The 26,673-nt window shown below is 40.5% G+C and overlaps 1 protein-coding gene across 1 annotated transcript in view; it reads left to right on the plus strand.

Moving 5' to 3' along the window:
- Window positions 1-26,673, plus strand: part of ANOS1 (anosmin 1) — a 145,251-nt gene that overhangs the window by 4,967 nt on the left and 113,611 nt on the right. The gene's annotated exons all lie outside the window — the stretch shown is intronic.

The following is a 26,673-nucleotide window of genomic DNA, read 5'->3' on the forward strand; positions in this document are numbered from 1 at the left end:
ACTTGGACTTATGAACTCATGGATCTTTTGTCTTAGCTGCCATCTGTTACAGACTTCTGAAGTGCCTTCCTGCTTAATATGTGAAACTTGACAAGTTAGCTAAGAGGAGATGTCAATCTTGTTTACTGGGTCAGAAACTGAGAGGGTGGTAGAACATGCCAGAGGATGGAAGAATGGCAGCAGCAAGAGCTTTGGGGGTAGTTACCAGCTAGACTGACTAGCCCCGTTTCCTGAGAGGGACAGAGAGAGGCCACAGCCACATGCTTACAGAGTCACAGAGTAGGTGAGGGTGGACAGCACCTCTTGGCAGCCTGAACCTGAGTGTTCAACCACCCTCACAGTGGTTTCTTATCTTCAGATGGAATTCCCTGTGTTTCAATTTTTGCCCATTGCTCCTTGTCCTGTTGCCAGGCACTGCTAAGAAGAGTCTGGCTCCATCTTAATACCTCCCATCAGATAATTATAAACATTGATAAGAACTGCCTGAGCCTTTTTCTTTCCAGGCTAAACAATCCCAGTTCTCTCAGCCTCTTCTTGTGTGAGAGATGCTACAATCCCTTAATCGTAATGGCCCTTTGCTGGACTAGCTTCGCTAAGTCCATGTCTCCCATCAGCACTGGACCAGCACTCCAAATGTGGAGGAGTGACTAGAACAGAGGATAGGAGTACTTATATTTTGCAGATATAACGTGTTAATTTTCACTAATTACATTTTCTTACATTAGTTTATATATGATCATTTATGGTTGTCAATGCATTAAAACCAAAATGCTAATGCTAAATCCAATCAGATTTTTTTCCCCATATTTTTAGATATTGGTACATCTCACTGTGGTTTTGGTTTTGTGTTGTTTGTTTTGTTTTTTTTTTTTTGGGGGGGGTGTGGTGTGTGTTTGGGTAGTCTTCAATAGTAAATTGAATCTCAGCAAATTTATTTCTTTATCCTTAAGAGGGAAATCCAGGTACATTGGGATGTATATATGTAGTGTGATCCATATTGGTGATTGCTCCTTGAATCCTGAGATACTGCTTTAAGCTTATTGAGATGGGTACTGTTGACAAATGCAACATTGTGGATGAGCTTTGTCACATAGGTGTTCTTTATTCATACCTATGCTAACTTATCTGGACAGTGGATAAGTTCCAGTTGAACCTTCTGATACACTGTAAACATCTCTCAAATAGTAAGCCAGTTTCATAATATAGGAAGGCAAATTATTGAGAGATTTCCTCTCATAAGTGTGATTTAGTATAAATCTAATAGTAATGTACTAAAAATTAGTATTTAGGAATTAGTACTAAGCTAGATCAGCTAAGGCTAACTCAAAATTGTTTTTGGAAGGATGGAAAAATGTTCTTTTAAGCTGATAGGTCTATATGTTGCATAATGTTTAATAGCTGTAAGAGGGAACAATAAGGCCTTAAAAGTTTGGTATATTGAATGACTGATAACTATATGGTGGCAAGAGGTTGTTTCCACTGATATAGATGGACTGTTACCTGTCAGGACAACTGAAGTTTTTGAGGGAAAACAGGCAATTCTTTTAAACGAATAATAAAAGGTTCTCAGATTTTATTATATCTGCAAGCAAATAGTGTGCAAGTGATTACCTCTAGATACCCAATACCAGACTTTATCTACAAGTCAGGCAGCTAGTTGTCTACCTGCCAGCACATCTGCCTTCAAACTGCTTATAACTCCAAAGTGACTGCACCTGCAAACCCCTGCAATTGATTCCAGATGGGAAAGCAGTAGGGCAGGCTGAAAGTCTAGAGTGCATGTACCTCTTTGTGCTCTGCTGTAGAGAAGATGGAGATCACGAAGAAACTATTTATTGTAACTGTCATGGGTAATTCCAAAACCACAAATTACTTTTCATGAAATCTTTTGAAAAGATATGTAGTACTTCTGTAATGAGATGTAGTAGATATGTAGTGTGCTATTCCAGGAATAGTTTCAGTTCCAATGGGTAGGCTGCCCAGGCACCGAGTTTGCTTAGATCTTTTGGGACATGTTCACAATCTTTTCTACATGTTACTACTTAGGAAATGTGTGCCATCTGCTTGTGTTGCCATTTCAGTACTCATCTCCTTTCCAAAATAGTCCTTGTGTTAAATAATTCTAACTTTCATATGTCTCATAAAGCACACTGCTGTCTGTTAATTTCCTTCAACATTTGTCATTACTTTGTGATTTTCTCAAAACTTGTTAAAATTCCCAATTATTCTTCTGTTTTTATTGTTCATATGGCATACGATCTGGATGACTATTCTGGCATTTGGTGTGCTCTTGTTATTGAGATCTGCTGTTGTGAACAAGAGGTGCACAGATCTTCCAACATGATCTCATGTAAAAACTTTGAAGATGAAAGGATCATTTTGAATAGTGATAGTTGTATCTCGTGAAAACACCTGCATTATTCATGGTATTGTGGTATTGAACCACAGTTAGTCTTTGCAGTTTTATCCAGGTCTGGCATGAACCTCCCTGATTTCAGTGTTACATTCACTTTCTTACGACCAAAGTCAAATCTCTCTGGCATCAATGAAGGCTTGCATAGTTGATGTGAGTGCGAGGTTTGCAGAACCTGATCAGTTCAGGCTGAGAGAGTTGGGGTTGTTCAGCCTGGAGAAAGGCAGCTCCGGGGAGATCTAATTGCGACTTACCAGTACCTGAAGGGGCCTACAGGAAAGATGGAGAGGGACTGTTTATGAGGGCATGTAGTGACAGGACAAGGGGTAATGGGTTCAAGCTGAAGGAGGGTCGATTTAGATGAGATGTTAGAAAGAAATTCTTCACTGTGAGGGTGGTGAGGCACTGGCACAGGTTGCCCAGAGAGGTTGTGGATGCCCCCTCCCTGGAAGTGTTCAAGGCCAGGTTGGATGGGGCTTTGGGCAACCTGGTCTAGTGGAGGGTGTCCCTGCCCATGGCAGGGGGGTTGGAACTAGACGGTCTTTGAGGTCCCTTCCAACCCAAACCATTCTATGATTGTTTTCTGGCAGTTTTGATTTCTCAGATTTGGGACCTTAACCTTGACCATTACTTTCCCAACCTGTGTCTGTCTGGCTGTGCCCCAAGTGTAAGTTTTAAATACAAATTAAATGAACTGTAAGAAAATTTAAGTGAATGGTAAACAATTGTATTGAACTATAAAGGTGGCCAATTTACTTTTCTCACATTTTACTTGTGGATGCCTACATAGTAGAAAAAAATTCTTTATTCTATCTTGCTCTTATTCATGAAATTAAAATTGCTTTTCATTTGGTGAATGTGCCTGATACCCAATGCAATAAAATCAATAGGAATGTTGCTAATATGTTTTGAGGCAGATGTTTTATGTATAGAAATCACTGGCAAAGCATAGTTTTAATGTCACAGGGATGTGTCAGGGAGGGGGAGGAGTTGTTGCTTTTGAAAAGCATTAGAAAACTTTAGAAAGAATAACACTGGGAGTTCTAAAATGTAAATCCTTTTTCCATTCAAACATATATCCACTTACCACAGAGTGAAAGGAAGCTAGGTAGTGTTCATATTAAAACTATTATTATTATTAAAACATTATTTAGTGTCTGCATATGGGTTGTCTCTGTGATTAACTAGTGCTCTGATCTGTATTTAAATGTGTTTGGTTTAGTAATGTCCTATAAGGAAAAAAAAACCCAACCCTCCAATATATTTCTGAGACAGCTTGAAAACCAGACTGATTTCCCAAATGCTGAACATTTGTCATTTTGTAAAGGGCAAACTTCTTAAGAGTGAGAAGCTGAATTTATGTGTGTCTACAAATGGAGAATTATTATTCACAAGCTGGTCTACATCTCCATTGGCTATTCTGTGTGAATTTTTGCTTTCTGTGATTATCTGGATTTGAGTACATATCCAACTTCTGTAAACAGAAAAAGAAAGTACTGTTATTTAGCATCCATGTTTTTAAAGATCAAAAATATAATTAATGACTGAGAATCAGGAATATGATAGAAGACACATTCATAATGATATTAAGGAGTCAGTGCCTAGCAAATGTAAATCTTGCACCAAAAAAGCACTTGCCTAGGAGTTTACAGCAAGAATCTTCATTTTTTGACCTTTCCCACAGCTGAACCTTATAAGGCCTTATATTTCAAAAACCTTTGAAGTCAATGAAAAGCCTTCTGTTGATTTCAGCTGGATCAGGTCCATGTATGAACACTGGGTCCATGCAGCCTTTTTGCAACAAAGAAGAAGAGTGCTGTGAACTTGGTATCCTAACTCTAGTTGTATCCCTTTTTGGTCTTTTAATGTCCAAGAGATCACAGGACATGGAGATGGAGAACAGGGGGTGTTGAAAGGTAAGTGGACCCTTTAAACTTGAAAGTGGAGTACTGTTCCTTTCATCTCTGAAAAAAAAGAACCACACATTTGTTTTCATCCACCAAAAAGAATATAAAATATTTCCAGATTTGGGGAACAAGCCTGCCCAAAGTTTATATCAAATTTCCTTTGACTTCCTTGAACCATATTTTCATCAGTCTCTCTAGACTGTCAAAGAGGTATAACATCAAAATTATGTAAAAATAGTCATATATGGAAAATGTAATATAGGAAAAGACATGCATCTTTCACAAAAACTGCCCCCCCCCCCCCAGCTTATTACACCTTTATGGACACTGCACATTTTGCTTTGTTTTTTCTTGATTTGCATGTTACATCATATTTCTTTAAAACAGAAGTGGCTTGACTCAAGCTTGCAAAGGGAGTGACCCCACTGGTAGCAGCTGAAATTCCTGAGGAAGTCATGGCTCCAGAACTTGCAGAAGAAGCAAAAGAAGAGACAGAGTCTCAGAAGGGAGAAAGCTGGAGTTGAGTGACCTCCAGCAGGCACACACCAGGGAGGACAATGCTGGGAAGAGAAATTGTCTAGGAGTAGAGGGTGCTGTAGATTTTATTGTGACACAATTAATTGAAACTAAGGCTGGAAACAGAGAACAGACACAATGGGTGTAGGAAGAGTTGTTTGTAAATATTTTTTATTTCTGTTCTTTCTCAGCTGCATGGAGTTTTACCTGGTTTAAAAACGTTAATTATTCTTGTTTGTGGTTTAGTAAAAATATGACTTGAAAATCCTTTTGTCTTCATCAGAAAGTCCAGTTACATGTAAAACCACCAAGAAAATTCACCATAAAGTTCTAGCTAATTTGTGGTGCTGTCATTCATACCAATGCAGGCAAATAAACATGAAGTTTGTTCTAGATCAGGGGTGCTCAACTGTGCAGCCTGTCCAGGTAATGCAGCTGACCTGTGGCTGGCATCTTTTCAGCTTGTTTTCATTCATTTCTTTCCTAAAAGTAACTTGGGAGTCTGGAGGCAGGTTATGGGCCGAGTGTGTCCTGGTGGTGGCAGCTTGCTCCTCATTTCTGTCTTTCCTGAAGACTTCAACCACATTGATGGACTGTGAGAAAAGAGGGAAAAAGGAACAGGCTGCTTTGGCTTTCTGAACAATTCCTGCTCTCAAAACATTGTGAACTTACTCTGGAGAGTTTTCAACCAGAAATACATTCTGGTGATGGCAACCTGCTCTCTTGAATCAATACTATGATTTACTTACATGTATTCTGAATTAAATAGTAGTCCAAATTCTTCAGGAGAAGCTTTGGATCTTATGCATGTACTCTGTGCATTTTCAGAAGCGCTGGATTTACTGAATTGCACGTATTGAAGTTGGGCATGGTCTACTGCAAGGGTGTTACCTTTCAAGTCAGAAGTTTGACAAACTGCTGCCACTGTAATTTCTCAAGTAGTCACAACTCAAACTGCAAACCTCTCCAAGGGAGTGAAGACTTTATGATTTTTCTGCCTGTAAGTGTTGCGATCCAGTTGCCATGGATCCTGTAATAAGATAATATGAGGGAAATAACAAGATTGTCTGGATAGAAGGCATTTGTTCTGAAACAGTCAGAGATTGAGGTTGATGGTGAAGATTGGGTGAGAATAATGTGCTCATTTAATCCAATGCAGACATAGTTCAACCTTCCTTGCCATTCTTATGAGAATTTATAAGCATAGATCTGTTTTTCTTTTTTTTTTTTTTATGGATTAATCTTTGGGGGAGTCATCTTCACATTAACTTACATTAAAAAAAAAACAAGAACACAAGTAATCATGGTTCACATACGTGAACATAATTTCTCATCTCATGATTTAAGCCATAGTTCTGGGGCTATACATCATTTGTAGTTAATTGATAATGTTTTTAAACTGTTAATGATTTCTTTGAACTACTGGAACATTCCAGTCAGGCTTTAGGGCATTTTTGGGCCTAGACACCATAAATTCATTTCTTAATCGCACTTCCTCTAAGACTTTGGGTTTTGTTGGGATTTAGTGCGTGGATGAACAGATGTGTGAGGCAGCAAATAGTTGAAAGCTGAGGAAGGGGATATAATAATAATTATGTGTCCTAATACAGTGACTGTTAGTAAATATTTTTTTGGTAGAATTTGTGTACCTGCATAGCAACTAATTCAATACGGTGTTGTTGGTTTGTTTTTGGTTTCCCCCCCTCCCCCCAGTTAGATGATGGTTATAGCTACTTTGAAAACAAAGCCATCACGCTACTTGTGTAACTACAGCTAGATAATAATGAATCACATGATTATCTGCTCCCATTTTTCTTAGTCACAAAGAGTGTATAATATGTTGATGTTTGATTTGTATCTAGCAATTTTGGTAGGGGAACTGGAACTAGAAGAGCTTGAGGCTTTCTCCTGTTTTGAGATTTCTTTCTATGCAATTATGAACTGAGAGATCATGAATCAGCCAAGCGTTGGTCAATCTGGAAGGTGCAGTAGGTGGAAGGAACATTTAGGGTTAGGCAAACTGACACAAAGGCAGAAATCGTCCCATTAACGAGGTGTGTGTCACTCTTTTTACAGTACTTACTAGCAGCTATGGGATGTGTTTGTCAGAATATATAAGGAAAGATGATGTAGATTTTTGCAGCTAGCAGCTTATTGTTGGATTTTCTTCAAGTTAAAAAGTAGAATAAACAATGTGAAAGACAGTAGGCTTTTGGTAAATTCCATGCATTTTTCTATCCAATAGATCCTCATTGACCAAGTGGAGTAGGAATTCATTCAACACTGCACATATTGGCTCATCTTGTAAAAGATTTTGTTTAATCATAGAACCACACGCATATACATTTGAGCACTGGAAAGCTGTAATTTCAGTGGTGATTAAATGTTTAACAGCAAATAATAATAATTTCAAGCCTCCTTCCGGTATTTAAAACCTTCCTTTTTTTTAAGTAGAAATAAAGAACAGCAATGTGGACTAATCTTGAAAGTTGAACCAAACCTCAGTCATTTTCCAAATTGTAGAAAGGAATGAACACTTATAGTTTCCTAAAGAGTATACTGGCTGCCTTTGTTTTGGGTTAGAAAGCATGACTCACAGGTAGTTTTAAAGACTAAAAAGCTTTACACGTTAATGTAGTGTAAGCTCATGGTTTTTTCTTTAGCTGGAGATCTTTCAGCCTTCTGACTGATACTTATCAGTTCTTCAATTTATATGATTAATAATTTAATGCAAGATTTTTCTGCAGCTTTCACTGCTGGCCTGAGACTTATATCCCTACAGTTGATAGTAATGGCTCCAGTGGTTTCAATGGGAATAAGCTTAGGCCAGTGCAAACGTACTGGAATTGTGTATTCAGAATGTATAGATAAAACCAAGAAAATTCCCAGTATGCTGTTTAAAGGCAATTAACTTGCATTTGTTAAATATTATCTTACTACTTCTTGACATCATCCTTTAAAATTCAGAGTGGTAGTAAATGATATTATGCCATTAGGACAAAGTAAAACTGAATTGCCAGTTATTTGCCAGATGCGAAGCACCTTGACTTCAAATTAGGATTTTTTTTTAGAAGAGATTCCTTCAGATGGTAAGGAAAAGTAGAAACAATTTTTGCTGTAACCAGAGCTGAGCATCACTAAAGACAGTAAATAAATATATATTTTTTTGAAATTAGATATTGCCCAGTTACTGATTATTACTCTATATATCCAGATGCCTTTAGGGATTCCAAAGCTTCCCTGTAAGTTTCATCAACAGGCATGGCTTATCCCCTTAATAATAGGAGCAGATGTCAAATTTTAATGCCCCTAAGATGCTTACTTGTACCTACTAGATCCATCTGGTATAGATCGAGCATCAGTCAAGTTGTTCTCATCCATGACCTTCCCACTGAGAAAGCCAATCAAGCAGAACTTCTCAGTCCAATGAAAAAGAAACTTGAATATTATCAACATATTTGTAGTACCACAACCCATTTCACTTCACTGTCTTTCTTAATTGCTTTACACAGGTGACAAGGCTGGTAAAATGGAAGGAAACGGTATAATTGGGATAGAATTCCTGGAGCATGCCACCAGTATCTGAGACTTTCCAAAGATGGAACTACTAAAATATTTGTTAGTTCTTCAAAAATAGATGATTTAAGAAAGAGAAACAAAATTTTAATATAAAAAGCCTCCTGCTAATACAAGATGTTCACAACTGGCATTCTCCACATTTTATGAGCTTAAGGATGTATACTCTAATGTTTTTCTTTTGTGTCTGTTAATGTAGATCAAAGATATAAAAGAAGATGTTAGGCTTCAGAACTGGTGTGATCCTTGCAGTGGGATTCTTTGAAAATTCCATATCCAATTGTTTACATTACCTGAAGGCTTTAAAATACTGTGGCTTGGGTAGAGACTTAGGCTGAGCTTTGACATCTCTCATGTTACAAGCCTTTCAATAACTGCAATGCAAATTAGCCTGGCTTAATTTTTAACTCTTTCGCCTGATGCCAGAAAGGTCTGAAATATGATGGACCTGTCAGGAAATGATTGCTCTGCGTAACAGCTATATATCTGGTAATCAGATGTGTTAATGACAAATGCTTCAGTGCTGCCTTGAAGAGAGATTTATTTTCTTTTTATGGTATGTCTTCATTAGCTAGTTATCAGACTGTATTCTAGAAAGATGGCACATGAAAGGCTTTTATGTTTGTAGAAAGTTTTATGACAATACGATGAGGCAACATAAATCTTCCACTGAAGACTGTTACAGTAGAAAGATCCAGTTAATATCCCTGTAGCTCCAACTGTGTAAGTAGTTTTAGTATGTTATATCTTTTTCAAATAATAGAATTTCATGTTGATTTCCTCTCCCTCTCATTTGTCCTTTCTCAGTCTTAGGTTAGTTGCAGGGTGGTCTAGAAGACTGGACTGCAGCAATCGTCCTATGTAATACATGTTTCTTGTGGCATACAGTTCTTAACAAACTGGAAAAAGCTCCTAAGAAAACTGAAGGAGATGGATTGTATCTATTGTAACCTGCATTAAAAGGCTGTCTGTTCTCTCAGGAATATGCTATTGGTGTTGCAGGGCCAAAGGATCCCAACTAGGATCAGGTTAGCAGGCATGTTAAATTTCAAATGGAAAGGGAAAGACTCACCCACCCTTCTATGTGCTCCTTCACTTGATGCCTGTTTTTCATCCATTGTCAACACAATATCATTGCAACCTTTGCTGTTCCGGGAGCTGTTGAAGTTCCTCAAGATAGGATAGGAATAGAAATGTAGTCTGCAGACAAATATGAACAGGGTTTACAGGTCTGGGAGCTGGGGAAATAGAGCAGCACTGAGCTGGTCAGGAGAAGGGGGTTATGACTTCCTCTTTGTTACATGATACAATTAGGAGGAAGACGTTCATTACGTGATGTGATGTGTGGTATCTGACCAGTACGCAACTTTATTAATGGTTTAATGTGGCAGTCCTGTCTGTTGGCTTTCTGCAGAAGTGAGAGCAGGGTTGGGAAGGGACAGGCCGAGGGCCAAACCAATAGGAGCAATGGAGAGAAGAGCGTTAACTTGCATGGTGTGATTTGTTGTTGGGTTGTGCTTTAGACATGAGACGCAAAGTTGTGGACTAATTACACTGTACCCATTACAACTCATCTGTTTTTCTGTAACGTCTACAATGAAGGCAGATGTATGGAAAGAATGTAGCAATTAAAATATGTCTGAGAAATAAGACTTCTTGAAATGCTGCTTTAACTGCTGTGGTGAAAGCTTCTTTTTTGTGTGTGTGTGGCTGATACATCTTTCTTTGAATTAGTGCTTCCTGAGTGTATGCTGACAATATTGTGTGGTTTTCTGTTCAGACTGAAGATAGGCTGTTCTGTTTGAGTCCAAGGGTCACTTTAATTTGGACAGTTCTTTAATTCCTGAATGACCGTGGAACCCATTTGCCAATGTTACTAGGAAATCCCAGGTCTGGAGAGGTGCACTTCACTCACTGAGCCAGGTCTTTTATGGAAAAAAGAAAAAATCCCCAAAGACTGTTTTAAACAACTTTTAGAACTCCAAGGACTGTGTTAAAGTTGACACTTGTTACTTTTGAGAGCTTTGCTATGCACTTCAGTAGTTCTTCTAAAATAAGACTTTTGTTTAGAAAACTTTATTTATAAATACGAATGGGTCTGTGGAACGACCAATGTATAATTATAGTCAAATTTTAGACTGCGTATTTAATCTGTAGGATAATTATTTGTGCTGTTTTTACTGCTGAGATGACACTTTTCTACATGCTTTTACAATATTAAAAGAACTTGGGATAGTGAAACAAAGTATTTATATTGGCAATGATGTTTATTGAGCATGTTGCCTTTCACAGATCAAAGAGGAGAAATTTTATAGTAATATATCAAGACAACTGGAATAAGATAGGGGAAGTACTGCATGGAATTTATTCATTTATTTGTTTGTTTTTATTTTAAAGAGAAATGAAAAAAAATCCATCAGCTTGTGGTGGATATGGCTGCTACGACTGCTTGAAATATTTAGTATCTTGTAAACTAATAACATATGCTAAAGAGAAAGGAAATACATTCCTGAAATTTATCATGTGAATTTAATGCAATTATAGTGGAAATAATTAGTACAAGAGAGTAAGCATAAAATTTGATGGTGCCTGATATTGAGTCATAATAACAAGGGTTCTGAAGAGCTGTTAAGTTTTAAGGGCAGGTGTGTATACATACTCTTGCCAAAGATACTAGTATATAATGATGTCTCTCCCATACATACTGGAACAGAATAAGGGAAAATACAGTAAAATATCACATGACCAGTGTGTGGTACAATTCATTTAGCAGTTTTGTAATCAGAAATGACTCCATGACAATGCAACCTGCATGGAATATCCTGTGTTCTTATGGTTTAAGACTATTTATAATGGACATTTTAGATGATCCAGAAATGTGTGGTGGTTATTCTCTGTTATTCTGTCTCTCTTTTTTTTTTTTTCCCTTAGTTTCTCAAGGACATGAGACACTAGAACCCTAAGCATTTTGCAAGTCCAGAAAGGAACGCTGCCCTGAAACAGTGTGGCTTCTGAGGAAAATCTAGCCTAGTAGTGTCCTGGTTTCAGCAGGCATAGAGTTAATTTTCTTCCTAGCAGCTGGTATAGTGCTGTGTTTTGGATTTAGGATGAGAATAATGTTGATAACACACTGATGTTTTAGTTGTTGCCAAGCAATCAAGGACTTTTCGACTTTTTGGCTTCTCATACTGGCCTGCCAATGAGAAGGCGGGAGGCGCCCAAGAAGCTGGGAGGGGACACATCCAGGACAGTTGACCCAAACTACCCAATGGGATATTCCATACCATATGATGTCATGCCCTGTATATAACTAGGGGGTTGGCCATGGGGTGGGGCAGCTTGGGAACAAGCTGAGCATTGGCTTTGAGTAGTGAGAAATTGTACTGTTCGTCATGTGGTTTGTATATTCTTTTTATTGTTGTTGTTATTACTATTATCTTCTTTTTCTGTCCTGTTAAACTGTCTTTATCTCAACCCACGAGTTTTACTTTTTGTTTTGTTTTGTTTCTCATTTTTTATTATCTTCTCCATCTCACTCTGTGTGTGTGTGTGTGAGTGAGCGAATGGCAGTGTGGTGGTTTTAGCTGCCAGCCGGGTTAAACCATGACAAGTAGGAAGCACCTAAATACTACTCTTGTGTGTTCGTGGGAGATGTTAAAAGTGTCTGAGGTACATTTACATGTCAGTGCTTTAACGTGGATCAGAGTTTGCTTTTGAAGTGAGTCTCCTGAACATCATGATCACCTTTTGTTTCACATTGTGGACCAGTCTGAGAGCTGGATTTTTTCTGGATGAACATAAGTAGAAGAGATGATCCAGGGGGACATAATGTCCTGTAGCAACTAATGCGCATTGTGTCCATGGGACCAGACTAGAACTGGTTGAAGGGAAAGTTGGCATATATGTAGTGCAGACATCAAGTCCATCAACATCAGTTTTGCTCAACAGATGTGTTCCTGTGGTTCACGTGACTTCCTAGTGCGGAGGCACCCTGGGGTGTTTGTAGCTGATTCTGGAATGATCAGATGGTAGGCAGTGCAGGCGAGTGCAGCCTGTGGTAAATGTACCACAGCACATGCTGTTGGGAATCGCCCAACTAACCAATAATCTTATAATTATAGAGAATAGTAATATAGAATATAATTTTCAGTTATAAAGTCAAATCAGCATTAAAAGCAGCATGCACACATTTCTGAAACCTGGAATGTTACTGGTTTTTTGTAAATCAGTCACGTTTTTTTCAAGTACACTAAAGTAGGTCAGGTATATCTACATTTATATTGTATGTTGCATAAGTAAATGTTACATTTTTAGAATTTATTTTGTTCAGCATTAATTTCCCAGTGGGCTGTGCTTCTGTCACATCCTTGAGCTGGCATATACTTTTATTGTCTCATTATTTTATATGTATAACCAATCTACTTTATGACATGACAAAAAAGGCACTAGCATTTTGGAAGCATGGGGGTTTTGAAATGGAGCCTACAAACAAAGAGTTGACAAGCCATCTTTTGCCTTCCATGTTAATGCTATTAGATTAGTCTCTGTTCAATTCAACCAGATTACTTAACCCCAAGAAATGTGTGCGGGATTTGGCCCAAAGTATATGCCTTAGTGTGAGATTCCATATTTAATTTTAATATCTTCAAGTTAGTGTCAGTGTATTTAATTCCTCCTATTACTTAGAGAACTGAAGTTTATTTCATTGGAATTCTTTTACAGATAGAAACTTCTGCTAAGTAGAATAAGACCTCAGTTGAGATCCGTCTTAGAAGTGGTAAGAGTGAAGTCTGTGAAACCACAAGAAGGCAGTCATAACTCACAAGTGCGGTGGAGACACAAGGATTCCTGTGGCTCATTTGTTTTTACAGCTTGTGTTTATCTAGTAGTTTTTCTCTGCATTTGAGAAGACACTGCTGTAAAAAGAGAAAGGGTGTTCCATACTTGAGATGCAAATTTAATCCAAGCAATACATAGCCTGTATTTTCAAAACTACTGATCTCTTGCTCTTTCGTTGGTAATGACCTTTGGATTTTGATGACTATCTTTCTAGGAACCTACTAATGATGACAGCCAGAGAACGAATACTCTTGTGTCTCACAATTTTATGTGATGGTTGCTGATTTTACTTAATTTCTTTTGTAATTACTCTGATGTTAATTTTTTTTCTGTGTTTTCATTTTGGTGCATGTAAAGTTGTGGCTTTAAAGATTTCAGTGTAAACTCTAATGAAAACAGTCTGTAATAGAAATGAAGGTTGAAGATGACTTTGCATGAACTGTTTAGGAAATCTCAATGCAAGGTTTAGGTCAATAGAGTTCTATTTGTACCCATTCATCTACAGGAGGACCCACTATATCATTGTGATAGGAGTTAGCACATTACAGGTGATGGCAGCATTAGTGTAAATCCAAAAGAAACCCTTACTAAGACTTTCTAAAAATTATTTGTGATATCCATTTTCTGGTGTTAATTCATATGTTTAAAATTAGACTGCAGTGTTAGTAAAGCTGTTACCCATGATAATTTGATTTTGGTTTATATTTACAAACTGCAGTTGAGTAACCAAGAATGAATTGTTAGGCTGATCAGTTTTATAACTATTTCTTACATTCGGTCACCTCTTTAACTTAATTACTTAGGGTTAACCAGTAACCAACATTTACTTTTCTACAGCTTAAACATCTGTGGTATAGAAATGGCTTCTGCTAAGGAGGATGTACATTTGATTTAGCTGTGAGGAATCGTAGTGGCTAGTTAGAGCAACAGAACAACTCCAGATGTGTGTTCCAAAATGCATTGTTCCCTTTGGCTTCCTTTTCAGAATACTTGTTTTTATATATATAAAAAAAGTTGTATGTACTTGTAAGATGGCAGAGGATATATATGTACATAGTTAACCTTAATGCTGTATTTCTACATAAGTTTTTATATAACACACTCATCATAAAGTTATACAAGTGTCTTGATGGTAATATATTAAACAATATGACTAATATCTGCTAAGTACTGTTTGTTCTGTTACGTGTTCTCACTTTAGAATCCTATGCGGTGACTTTTTTGTTTGTTTTGGTAGGTTTTATATGTTTTCTTGTTTTGCCTGGTTTGGGTGATCTTTATTTAGTTTTGTTGTTGAAATTTTGCTTTGTGCTTTTGCTAACTACAGCAAGGTCTGAGGACGTTTCTTATACATCAGGAGAAAATGAAGGTGTATATTATAGACTCCAATGAACAGTCTCCTGCTGTCAGGCTTGGTGAGGTCTGGCTGCTCCCAGGGGATGGGGAGTCAGGGGCTGAGGGTGACCACATCGCAGGCTGTGGCCTCTTTCAGGGGAGCAGCCCTACAGGGTGGGCAGAGCTGGGTGCTGGTAACAGGGTCATCAACAGCCCCAGGCATGGCAAGCGATGAGGCAGAGTCAGGGGCAGACAGGGGCAATTGTGGCATGAGCGGGTTCACAGTGCATTGGGTGATGAACTGGTGGAAGGGCAGAGCTCAAAGGATTGTAGTGAATGGGGCCACATCTGGCTGGCGACCGGTCACCAGTGGTGTTCCTTAGGGTTCAATTCTAGGGTCAGTCCTGTTCAATATATTTATCAGTGATCTGGATGCAGGACTTGAATGCCCCATTAGCAAATTTGTTGATGATACCAAACTGGGAGGTGCTGTTAAGTCTCTTGAGGGACAAGAGACCTTGCAGAGAGATCTAGATAGATTGGAGCGCTGCACAATGATTAATGGAATGAGATGTTACAAGTCAAAATGCCTAATTCTGCACATAGGATGGAGTAATGCCAGGGACAAGTACAAATGGGGAGAGGAGTGGCTGGAGGGCAGCCCTGCAGAAAGGGATCTGGGGGTGCTGGCCAACAGCAGCTCAGTAGGAGCCAGCAGTGTGTCCTGGCAGCCAAGAGGGCAAACCCCATCCTGGGGTGCATCAAACACAGCATAACGAGCTGGTCAAAAGAGGTGATTGTCCTGCTGTACTCAGCATTGGTGCGGCCTCCCCTTGAGTACTGTGTGCAGTTCTGTGCCCCACCATTTCAGAAGGGTGTTCAGGTCCTTGAATGTGTCCAGAGGAGGGCACCAAAGCTGGTGAAAGGGCTGGGAGGAATGTCCTGTGAGGAGCGGCTGAGGACTTTGGGCTTGTCTAGTTTGGAGAGGAGACGGCTGAGGGGTGACCCCATTGCTCCCTACAGCTTCCTGAGGAGGGGAAGTGGAGAGGGAGGTGCTGAGCTCTTCTCCCTGGGATCCAGGGACAGGAGGCTTGGGAATGGTTCAAAGCTGCACCAGGGGAGGTTCAGACTGGACATCAGGAAGCATTTCTTTACCGAGAGCGTGGTGAAACACTGGAACAGGATTCTTAGAGAAATGGTTGATGCCCCAAGCCTGTCAGTGTTTAAAAGGCATTTGGAGAATGTTCTTAACAACATGCTTTAACATTGGGTCGTCCCTGAAGTGGTCAGGCAGTTGGACTAGGTGATTGTTGTAGGTACTTTCCAACTGAAATAGTCTATTCTAAAAGGAGATGGGGCCAGAGACAGGACTGGAAACGAGGTGTCAGCAAGGGGTCCTAGATCCAGCCGGAAGATGGGGCTCGACATAAGTTACAGGGTACTCCCTGTGAGATGTCCACCCAGGAGACAGGGTCAGAGACAGGCATAGCTCCAGCATAGCTCACAGAAGGACTAATGGCCCCAGCTGGGCTGAAATGGAACTTCGGGGATCATGGGCAGAAGGTGAGGCTGTAGACCCCAGTTGAGGCAGGTCAGGGCTTTTAAGGCCTACTCATGTCTTCAGGGCCCTGATGTAACATTGAAACATGTGACAAGGACAAAAATATCAGCTAAATTCTCTGGAGGAATCAAAACTATAAACTGAAAGTTACGGATTTTTGAAAATCAACAGTGATTAAAATCGAAGATATTATAATACTGTATAAATTATGCCATGACCCATTTTGAACATTGCATGCTGTTTCTGTCCCTCTATCTTGAAAAGTTATAGTAGAAGTAGGAACATTACAGAGATGAGTAACAAGAAAGACCAAAAGTATGGAACGAGCCATTAGCTGCTCATCCAGTTCTTACACTTTTGCTTCAGTAACCATTTTTTGCCACTCTTGAATACGTGACATTGTGCTATCTGGAATTCAGTTCAGTTCTCTATGACTACTATAAAATATTCTGGTATGAACTGTTAGATTGTGTGATAAATGCTTATCTGCAGACCCATGAAAGAGCTCAGAGAGGCAATGACAGGTGGGGCTTCCCACATTACACCCCACCTGGCTGCTCCCAGGCCCACCACAGGAGCCATCAGGGCCCATCTCCACAAGGCTGGGGGGGCACAGAGTCCCGAAAGCAGACAGGAGCCCAGGTAAAGGACTTGGAGGTAGGCACGGCCTGTCCCAGGAGAGCCTCAGCCCCACTGTCCAGCCATGAGAGCCATCAAAGTGAATCATCCAGCCATGAGATGCATCAAGGTGAATCAACGGTGGATCCCCTTTTGGACTGAGGGGAGATGCTGCCTGAGGCATGGCACACAGTACGGGATGCAGGGGAAGAACATTTTGGGATTGCTCAGGATTTATTACGGGGAAATAGAGGGATAAGGAGATAAAAAGGGCTGGATGTGTGTAAAATAGGTGACCTGCTTGTCTGGCCATGACCTGCTCCTGACCAGTGCAGTCTGTCCTATCTTATTAAACTCCACTTCTAACTCTTTTCCTGGCAGAGGGACATCTGTGCTGTCTGCGTGTGCGTGTGTGTATGGGAGCCTGAGTGCCAGCAACCAGAGTTGGACCACGGAGCAGAGGCCTGCGTGCCCATGGCGCCAGTGGCTGGAGCCAGCGAGGGTCCCTGTGCCCATGGTGCCGGCGGCTGGAGCCAGCGAGGGTCCCTGTGCCCATGGTGCCGGCAGCTGGAGCCAGCTAGGGTCCCTGTGCCCATGGTGCCAGTGGCTGGAGCCAGTGAGGGTCCCTGTGCCCATGGTGCTGGTGGCTGGAGCCAGCGAGGGTCTGGGTGCTGGCAGCTGGGCTGGGACCACGGGACGGAGGGACCGTGTGCTGACAGCCAGCAGCCGGAGGGACCTGGGCGAGCGAAACCAAGTGCCAGCCCCTGGTGTGAGACTGCAGGTCGCAGGGGCCCAGCCCGTGTGTCTGCAATGCCAGTGGCTGGTCCAAGTGTGTGTGGGTGGGTGAGTGTGTGAGCACTAGTGAAGAGCCAGCTCAGGCAACCCATGAGTAGGTGAGGTGGCCTGAGAGCTGGATATGAATGTGTGCCTCCAGGTGCGAGAGGACAGCAGGTTGGCTACTGCAAGAACCAGGGGAGCCCTGACCAGCCCTGAGTGTGTCACACTGTTTCTCCAAGGGCAAGACCACAGGGGGGGATTGGCTACTGGGGGCTGTAGTAACCCCCCAACCATAGGGGGGTTGGCTACTGGAGTCTCAGTCTGCTCTGTCAGTGTGTGTGATGGGCTGTACCAGCAGCTGGAGTGGGGCTGTGTTTTTGGGAACTTGTATGTCCAGGTGCCAGCCACTGGGGAGACTGGGATCCAGCGGTAGCTACTGGGCAGACTTGAATTTTCTGCAGTGTATGACGATGTTTTGTATTAGCTGGAACTTCATAGCAGTAGTTAGAGTTGTCACATGGTTTAGTTTATCTTAGAGGTGATGAAAGTGTGACTAACCAAGGTCCGATCATGAAGTATCCCAATCAAATGGTTATGATGGAAACTGCAGCCGTATGTGCAAACACCATTCCTGTATATCTAAGTGCCAGAAATGGTTCTGCTCAATAACATTCAACTTAAGTTTTTTGATGCTTGCTTTATTCAGCTTCATTCCTTACTAGAACCATTATAAGGCAACAGAAGTTCCTTACTGATAAATTATTTTTTTCCTTAGGACATAATTTACAATGAAATAAGAAATTTTATAAAAAGAACAAAATGTGACCATTTCAATTGTTTGTATGTTCTTCCTACCTTCCCTGGTTGGAAGCCAAGGAACCAGAATATTTCTGGGATTCTATTGTATTTTATAGGTGGTTCCACTTCATACTAATCCTCGTCTATCCATGACTTCTCCAGTGGATGGTCTTCAAACTTGCCATAGATTGGACAAGCAAGTAGAAGTGAAGACACTAAAAATATATTTGCATAAACTGTCCTTGAAGGACCAATCTTATTTCCCAGAGGTGGACCTGCTCATTGTGCTTTATGACCTTGCTTGTTTACTGTCTTTGACTCCACATAGCTCCTGTTCATTTCTACAGAGTGGTTCAGTTTTGCTGGCCAAGTTTCAGTCTTCCTTCTAGCCTGTTGCTAAGAATAATTGCAAAGTGGATAAGGACTTAAATTTGCTCTAGTGAAAGACTTCTGGGGGTAAGTGTTCAAGCTGTTGTATATAAGGGTATCCTCTTTTCACTTTTCTGCCATATTTTCAAAGAAAAATGTGTGTCAGTTATTTATATGCAAAAGGATAGCTAAATAACAGAGCCTGGGAGAGGTGGGACTGTGGTTCCCCTGTCCATGCATCTGCTACGAGTTCATGTTTAATCTCAAGAGAAAGGCTTTAAGAAATAAATTTTTCTTTGTTATTTTCTATCTGGGTTTGGCATCTCTCCCCACTAAGTGTACAGGCTTTTCTGAAATTCATTCCGAGGTGCATGCTTTAGGATTTGGGAACTGGAAAGCCTAGTTTGAATTTGTTGATTCCATTCTACACCTTAATTCCACACTTTAGAGTTGGGCCTGGGGACACACAGCAGTGCCATAGATAAGCCCCCATATTAATTTGTGTCTTAGTGAGCATGCAGTCAGGAAATATATATCAGGCACAGTATAAATTGTGTTCTATCATTACATATAATTTCATGCTGTTGAGATTTTTTTGAAAGGTTAAGGAAAATGTTGGCTACCTGTCTCTTTAAATTTATCATGGCAGCAGCTATTGATTTGTGTACTCAAATGCTCTGTTTCATGTCAGTGAGTACTGTTATTTGAAGGGCTCATTTCTATGCTTTTTTGTCATTTTGAAAGAATTAGTGAAGTCATGAGAAGAGGCCACTTCTGAGAGATAGCTGTTTCACTCAAAAGTGAAGATTGGGCAGGGGAGAAAAGACTTCCAAAACTGATAATAGGTATACAGGTATTGTCATAGCAGATTAAGTTTCCAGTTCATTTTTCACAGCTGATCTCTGGCATTTCAAAAGAAAGATTGTATCTCCCAACATAATTATGGACAGAGGTGCAAATGAAGGAAATTTTTTTTCTTTTTTTTTTTTTCCATTGCTCCAGTGAAAGACCAATTTTTACTTGCTTGTGAAGGTTATTAATTTTTTTCTCTGGGGCACACTGTAGAAAGATGAAGATTGATTCTTCATTGCCTCTCTACATGCATTTTTTTCTTAGAAGAGATGCTGCACAACTTTTCTTTTTTCAAGGCATAAGAGGGCACAGAACACGGATGTTTCAATCTTAACTGTTTAGACTCAAGGACATTTGTGGTTTACCAGAGGAAAGCAAGTGTACATATGTACTTGCTGAAATAAAGCCTAGTAAGGCTTATTAGAGATGCCAATTTATCAGTTTTGTTGAAAATACTTGTGGCTTGTATTTTCATGAAAAACTTGAATGGTAAATGTTGTAATATTTGTCTGATTTTTTTTTTCTTTTCCTCTTTTTTCTTTTTTTTCTCTCTACTGTCTTTGCTTTTGTGAACTCTTGCCTTCTAATGTCAAACAGTTCTGGTCTTTGAATGTCTGATTCTGTTTGTCTACGGTTTCCTTTCTGACAGACTTAAAGCATGTGGGGCTCAGGTGGTGGGCTGAATTCCTGTTGTCTTCATCTACTATGTGATGTTGGAGACTGTTTTAGTCTCATCTGTCTGACATCTTTCATATGACACGTTAGTGCTGGGAAGATAGAATATTTGGAGTTTGCCCCATTGAGCACAGTTTCTTCTCCTCTTCAGTACACAGATTAAGCTACTTTAAGGTTGCCCTGAAGGTACACTGGTGGAAGGCTTATAGATGGGCAGAAACAGTGGTATTTAACCCTTCCTCAAGGCCATTTCTACACAGCAGAGTTAAGTCACTGCTAAAGACAAAGTCACAACTCTCATTGGCATGAGTCCGATCAGGATTGGGTTTGAAGAAAAATAGACATGAGGGAACTGAGGATGTAATCCGGGAGAATGTAAAATGCTACAGATAAACAAAAAATTTCTGTTAGTTTGAAATTAAAATTTCAGCCAGGTACACGAGATTAAAAGCAGAAAAAAAAAATCACAGCTGAACATTTGTGTAACTTAGATTAACCATTTGCTAAGATGCAGAGTGGAGGAGAGCGTTCATTTAACATTCCTGTTTCCTCTGACACCCTGTTGTTCAAAGGAAGCCTGTAGAATTTGCTCTTTCACCTTGTACAATGAAAGATCATTCAGATCATGTTAGTTTGTATGAAGCTGAAGCTGCTAAACAATACTTTTATGTTTTGTTAAACTTACTTTTTAATTCAGATGGTAATAGTTTTCAGTAGAAAAATGAAAACATTTGTAGACATTGAAATTATGAAGTAGGAGAGCCACACATCTGGACATTTATGGCATTATTGTTTCAAGTAACACATAATTCAAAAGCAGGACTACTTTTTCTAGTTCAGCGGAAAGCAGCAGCATAACTGAAACAAAGCAGCGAGCGGCTACTAATCTGTTATTGCAATCAGCTACTTCTGTCACATTTTATATGAAGAAGAAAGGAGGGATAAATTGAAAGTAGCACATAAAATATTGTTTTAACATTACTGCTGGCTAGATCTGTAAATGGAAAGAATAAATCCTCATACAGCATTGAGGGTAATACTAAAGTATTCCCACTAGCATATGTTATTTACGGCTGTTCTAAAGTTTTATTTCTTCTATTTATGTCTCTCTCTTTGAAGGGGTTGGACCTGACATGTTGCTCAGAGTTAGCTATTCTTACACTAGCAAATCTCAGTTTTAGCTAAATTCTATGGTAATGACAGATAAGAATGATATAATGCAATCAAATAATGATTGCATTGTAACCTGCTGGGAAGACAAAATAAATGTTTATAAGATATTGAAATTAAATTATATGAACTAAAATTTTTAAATTGCTCCAGATAAGCTTACAAGTGGAAAGGAGTGGTTGTATCTTTACATTTATTGTCCCCAGGGCTTCTTAGGGAATATAGGAATGGAAATTTTTAGTATTACAGCTCATGTGAAAAAATGGCATATATAAAATTTTCTGAAATTCTGAGTGAAAGTTGAGGTGAAAGCATAAATATAATTTGCATTAGTTTGGTTCTTTGGGTACAAGAGTAACATGCAAGTTCAATGCTTTAGTTTCAGTTCCTGCACTTCCCAAAGTGTCTGATCCAAATCTGTGTTACTGACTTGTCTTTGCCTTGTATCAGATTCAAAATATGCTTAATACTCAAAATGAACAAGGCAGTGATTTATTGTGCATGACTGAAACACCCAAGTTTGTAGACTAATTACCTTGTCCTCTGTCTTCTTGTCTCTCCTGGTAACAGAAGCTTAAGAAAAATTTGGAAGGTGATTCTGAATTGTACTTGGAAGTGACTCACCATTGGTATTTTTATGAAACCATCTTAGTGAGCGGTGCATGCCCTCAGATGACTGATCTAACCAAATATTTGTTTCTTTTACTGATCTTGGAGTAGATCTGTGGTGTGGGTTTGGTTTTTTTTTTTAATTCCATTGGTCCATCAGTGCATAAAAGAGTGTGCTTGGCTGTTGATATTGTTAGAATAACTTGAGTTTAGGTAAAAAGCAGATTTATGTTCTTAGCTGTATGATGGCTTCAGTTTCCACAACTATCTGATGGGAACGTGAGTCAATATACATACTGTTTCTGTCCTTTTACTTGCTGTGCTTTCTGGTCTTGTTGGTGTACGTCATTTCTAAAAAAAGAGATTCTGGTTCTTTTTGCAATTTCTTTGTGCTGGGGACAAGCTCCTGTGCCAGCTGGAAAGATTTTGGAACAATTTAAGGAGAGAAGACTTTGCAGATCCTCAACGATCTGCTTGGAAGAGTCCCATGGGATAAGACCTTGGAGGGAAGAAGGGCCCAAGAAAGCTGGTTAAGATTCAAGGATCACATCCTGCAAGCTCAAGAGCAGTCCATCCCAATGAATAGGAAGTCAGGCAAAAATGCCAGGAGGCCTACATGGATGAACAAGTAGCTCCTAGCAATACTCAAACACAAAAAGGAGGCGTACAGAGGGTGGAAGCAAGGACCGGTAAACCGGGAGGAATACAGAAACGTTGTCTGAGCATCCAGGCATGAAGCTAGGAAAGCTAAAGGCCAAATGCAGTTGAATCTGGCCAGGGGCAACAAGAAGGGGTTTTCTAAGCACAGGGAGACAAAAGGAAGATGAGGGAAAATGTGGGTCCATTGCTAAACGAGACAGGAGACCTGGTTAAACAGGACATGGAAAAGACTGAGGTACTGATGGCCACCTTTACCTCAGGCTTACTAGCATGGCCAGCCTTCAGGAATATCAGGGTCCCAGAGAGAAGAGGGAAGGGTTGGAGAAAGGAAGATGTGCGCTTGTTGGAAGAGGATCAGGGCAGTGGATACATAAGCAAACTGGCCATGAAAAAGTTGATGGGCCCTGATGGGACGCGTGCATGAGTGCTGAGGGAGCTGGCAGATGTCACTGCAAGGCACCTCTTGATAATCTTTGATTGATCACGGCCATTGGGAGAAGTATCCAAAGACTAGAGGAAAGCAGATGTGACTCCTATCTTCAGGAAGGGGAAGAAGGAGGACCCGTGGAACTACAGGCTGGTCAACGTCACCTCCATCCCTAGGAAGGTGATGAAGCAGCTAATCCAGACATACATTTCCAGGTACATTAAGGACAAGAAAATCGTCAGGAGTAGTCAGCATGGCTCCCGCAAGGGGAAGTCTTGCTTGACCGACTTGATAAACTTCTGTGATGAAGTGACTGGCCTAGTGGGTGAGGGGAGAGTAGCGGCTGTTGTCTACGTGGACTTCGGTAGGGCCTTTGACAGCGTCTCCCATACGTTCCTCATAGAGTAGCTATTGATGTAGGAGCTGGATGAGCAGACAGATGAGGTGGGTTGGAAACGGACTGAATGGCCAGGCCCAGAGGGTGGTGATGAGCAGTGCAAAGTCTTGTTGGAGGCCAGTGACTAGCAGTGTGCCCCAGGGGTCAATACTGGATCCAGCCCTGTTTATCATCTTCATTAGTGACCTGGTTGATGAGGCAGAGTATACCCTCAGCAAGCGTGCTGATGACACAAAACAGGGAGGAGTGGCTGATACATCAGAGGGTCATGCTGCCATCCAGACAGGCTGGAGAAATGGGCTGACAAGGACCTCATGAAGTTCGACAAGGGGAAGTCCTGCACCTGGGGAGGAACAACCCCATACACCAACGTATCCTGGGGGCCACCCATCTGGACAGCAGCTTGACAGGAAAGGTCCTGGGGTTCCTGGTGAACCCTGAGTTGAACAGGAGCCAACAGTGTGCTCTTGCAGCAAAGAAGGCTAGCAGCATCTGGGTCTGCATTAGGTAAAATATTGCCAGTAGGTTGAAGGAGGTGATCCTTCCTCTCTGTTCAGCATTGGTGAGGCCACGCCTGGAGTACTGTGTCCAATTCTGGGGCTCCTCAGTACAAGAGAGACAAGGACAGAGTGGAGAGAGTCCAGTGAAAGGCCATGAAGATGGTGAAGGAACAGGAGCATCTTTCCTGTGAAGAAGGGCTGAGAGAGCTGAGACCGTTTAGCTTGGAGAAGAGAAGGTTCAGGGGCATCTTATTAACATAGATAAATGCCTGAAGGGAGGGTGCAAGGAAGATGGAGCCAGGGTCTTCTCAGTGGTGCCCAGTGACAGGACCAGAGGCAATGGCCACAAACTGAAACTCGGGAGATTCCCTCCTGAGCATCACAAAATACTTTTTTTACTGTGAAGGTGACCGAGCACTGGCACAGGTTTTGCTGAGAGGCTGTGGAGTCTCCCACCTTGGAGATATTCAAAAGCTGTCTGGACCTGGTCCTGGGCAACTGGCTGTAGGTGTCCCTGCTTGTGCAATGGGGGATTGGACCAGATGATCTCCAGAGATCCCTTTCTACCTCAGTCATTCTGTGAGTATGTGACTTGAACAATCTTCATAGTCATAGAATCATAGAATGGTTTGGGTTGTAAGGGACCTTTAAAGGTCTTCTAGTCCAACCTCCATACCTGGGAAGGGACATCTTTCATGATATGAGTTGCTGAAAGCCCTTGGCCAACCTGATGTTGAACACTTCCAGTGATGGGGCATCCACCACTTCTCTGGACAACCTGTTCCAGTGTCTCACCACCTTTATTGTAAACAATTTCTTCCTTATATCTGATCTACGTCTACACTCTTTCAATTTAAAACTGCTACCCTTTGTCCTGTCACTACAGGCCTTGGTAAAAAGTCTTTCTTAGTTTTTCTTTTAAGACTCCTTTATATACTGAAGTGCTGCAATAAGTTGTCCCCAGTGCCTTCTCTTCTCCAGGCTAAACAACCCCACCTCTCTCAGCCTTTCTTCATAATAGAGGTGTTTCAGCCCTCTGACCCACTGTTTCATGGCCCTCCTCTTGACCCACTCTAACAGGTCCATGTCTGTCTTGTATTTGGGACCCCAGAGCTGGATGTGGTACTCCAGATGGTGTCTTGTGAGACTGGAGTAGAGGGAGATGATCCCTTCCGTTGACCTACTGGCCACATTTTGGAAGCTTGTGTGATGTGACCACATATCTCTATGCAGAGATGCACAGACATGATCTCCTCAAACATTTTATAAGAGAGATCCTACGCTTCAAAGCATAGGCTTCATAACTGTGGTAGCAAGCCATTGTATTCAAACTCACAGGCTGTGCTGAGGTCAGAAGAGAGTACTGCAGTTTTGAGAAACTGGTCAAGTTGGTTTGGTTCAAATGCACACTAATGTATCGGTTTCTGCTTCTGAATTGTAGTTGTTGTACATCCAGGTAATAATTTTGGGTTTATGTGTTTGATTTTATAAAAAAAATAAAGTTATGTATACTATTCCATTATTTGCATCTCTCCTTATTTAGGAAAAAAAATCTAGAAAGTGTAGTCTAGCTAGTCCTTTGCATTCTGGCCTACCTCAATTCCTCTTCCATGGAGACTAATTTCCAGATCTGTAGTCAGTTCCAAAGGTGAAGATGTAGTACAATCACATTAATTTATCCTTGTGAAAACACCTTGCCTAACTCCTTTCAAAGGATGTCCTATTACTCCCTCATAGACTCACCATTGTAGTCAGATTGTGAACAACAAATTTACCAGCATCATTTTCTGTTCTTTTTCCAAAGTATGAGCTTATAAATTATGGACGAATTACATACATAGAAGTTTCTAAGTGCATGAATGTGCACTCTGTGTTGCAAAGTTTTGCTCCATTTCTCACGTTCATTCCACAGTCACTCAGGTCTTCCTGATGTTGTTTCGATCTTCCACTATACAGGAAGTGAATCAATATTTTTGTCTCATCTGTTAACCCAACAAACATACCCTTCTGATTCCTGAGCTGTGTTTTTTTTACTGGGAAAGTTTCCAAAGCTGACCCTTCAAAAGCTCCTCTAGTAGAACAGCAGGTTGCTGTTTGTCCCTGTGCCAGTTTCATATTTGTCTTTCTGTTCTCGTTGTGTTCTCTTTTCCTTTAGCTTTAATTATTATTTTGCATGTGATACTGTATTGGTTTTTATACTGCAGTCAAGACAAATGAGAGCTACAGTGTTTCCTGATCTGGGAAATGCACTTTATTATCAAAACAGTAAAATAAAACTGGCATGGTTAACTTTTGGTAAACTTATATTGTGTTTAATTGAATTTTCCATTTACTTCAAGGCCGTTCATTATCTTTCCTTGATAATTTAAGTATTGTGCAATATTGAAATGTGACTAATGCACTTTCCATTCATGAATCACTACCAATCCATATCAATTCCTTAAATACAAATGTTACCTTTCTTTGCTTCTGAGAAAGTCTAGATAGTGTTTACAAAGATGGACTAAAAGGTGACTTCAGTCAGTTTTTCACCAGCCTTGCTTGATAAAATGCTTTCCTAACTTTTCGCTGGTCACTTTACACTTTTACTCCTGGAGTCAGGGTTGGTACTAATGTTGTGACAAAACATCATCCTCTAAGCAGAGCTGGAAGGTGAATGCTGTTTAAACCTGTT

This window comes from Grus americana, chromosome 1 (assembly GCF_028858705.1).
Source record: "Grus americana isolate bGruAme1 chromosome 1, bGruAme1.mat, whole genome shotgun sequence".
NCBI lineage: Eukaryota > Metazoa > Chordata > Aves > Gruiformes > Gruidae > Grus > Grus americana.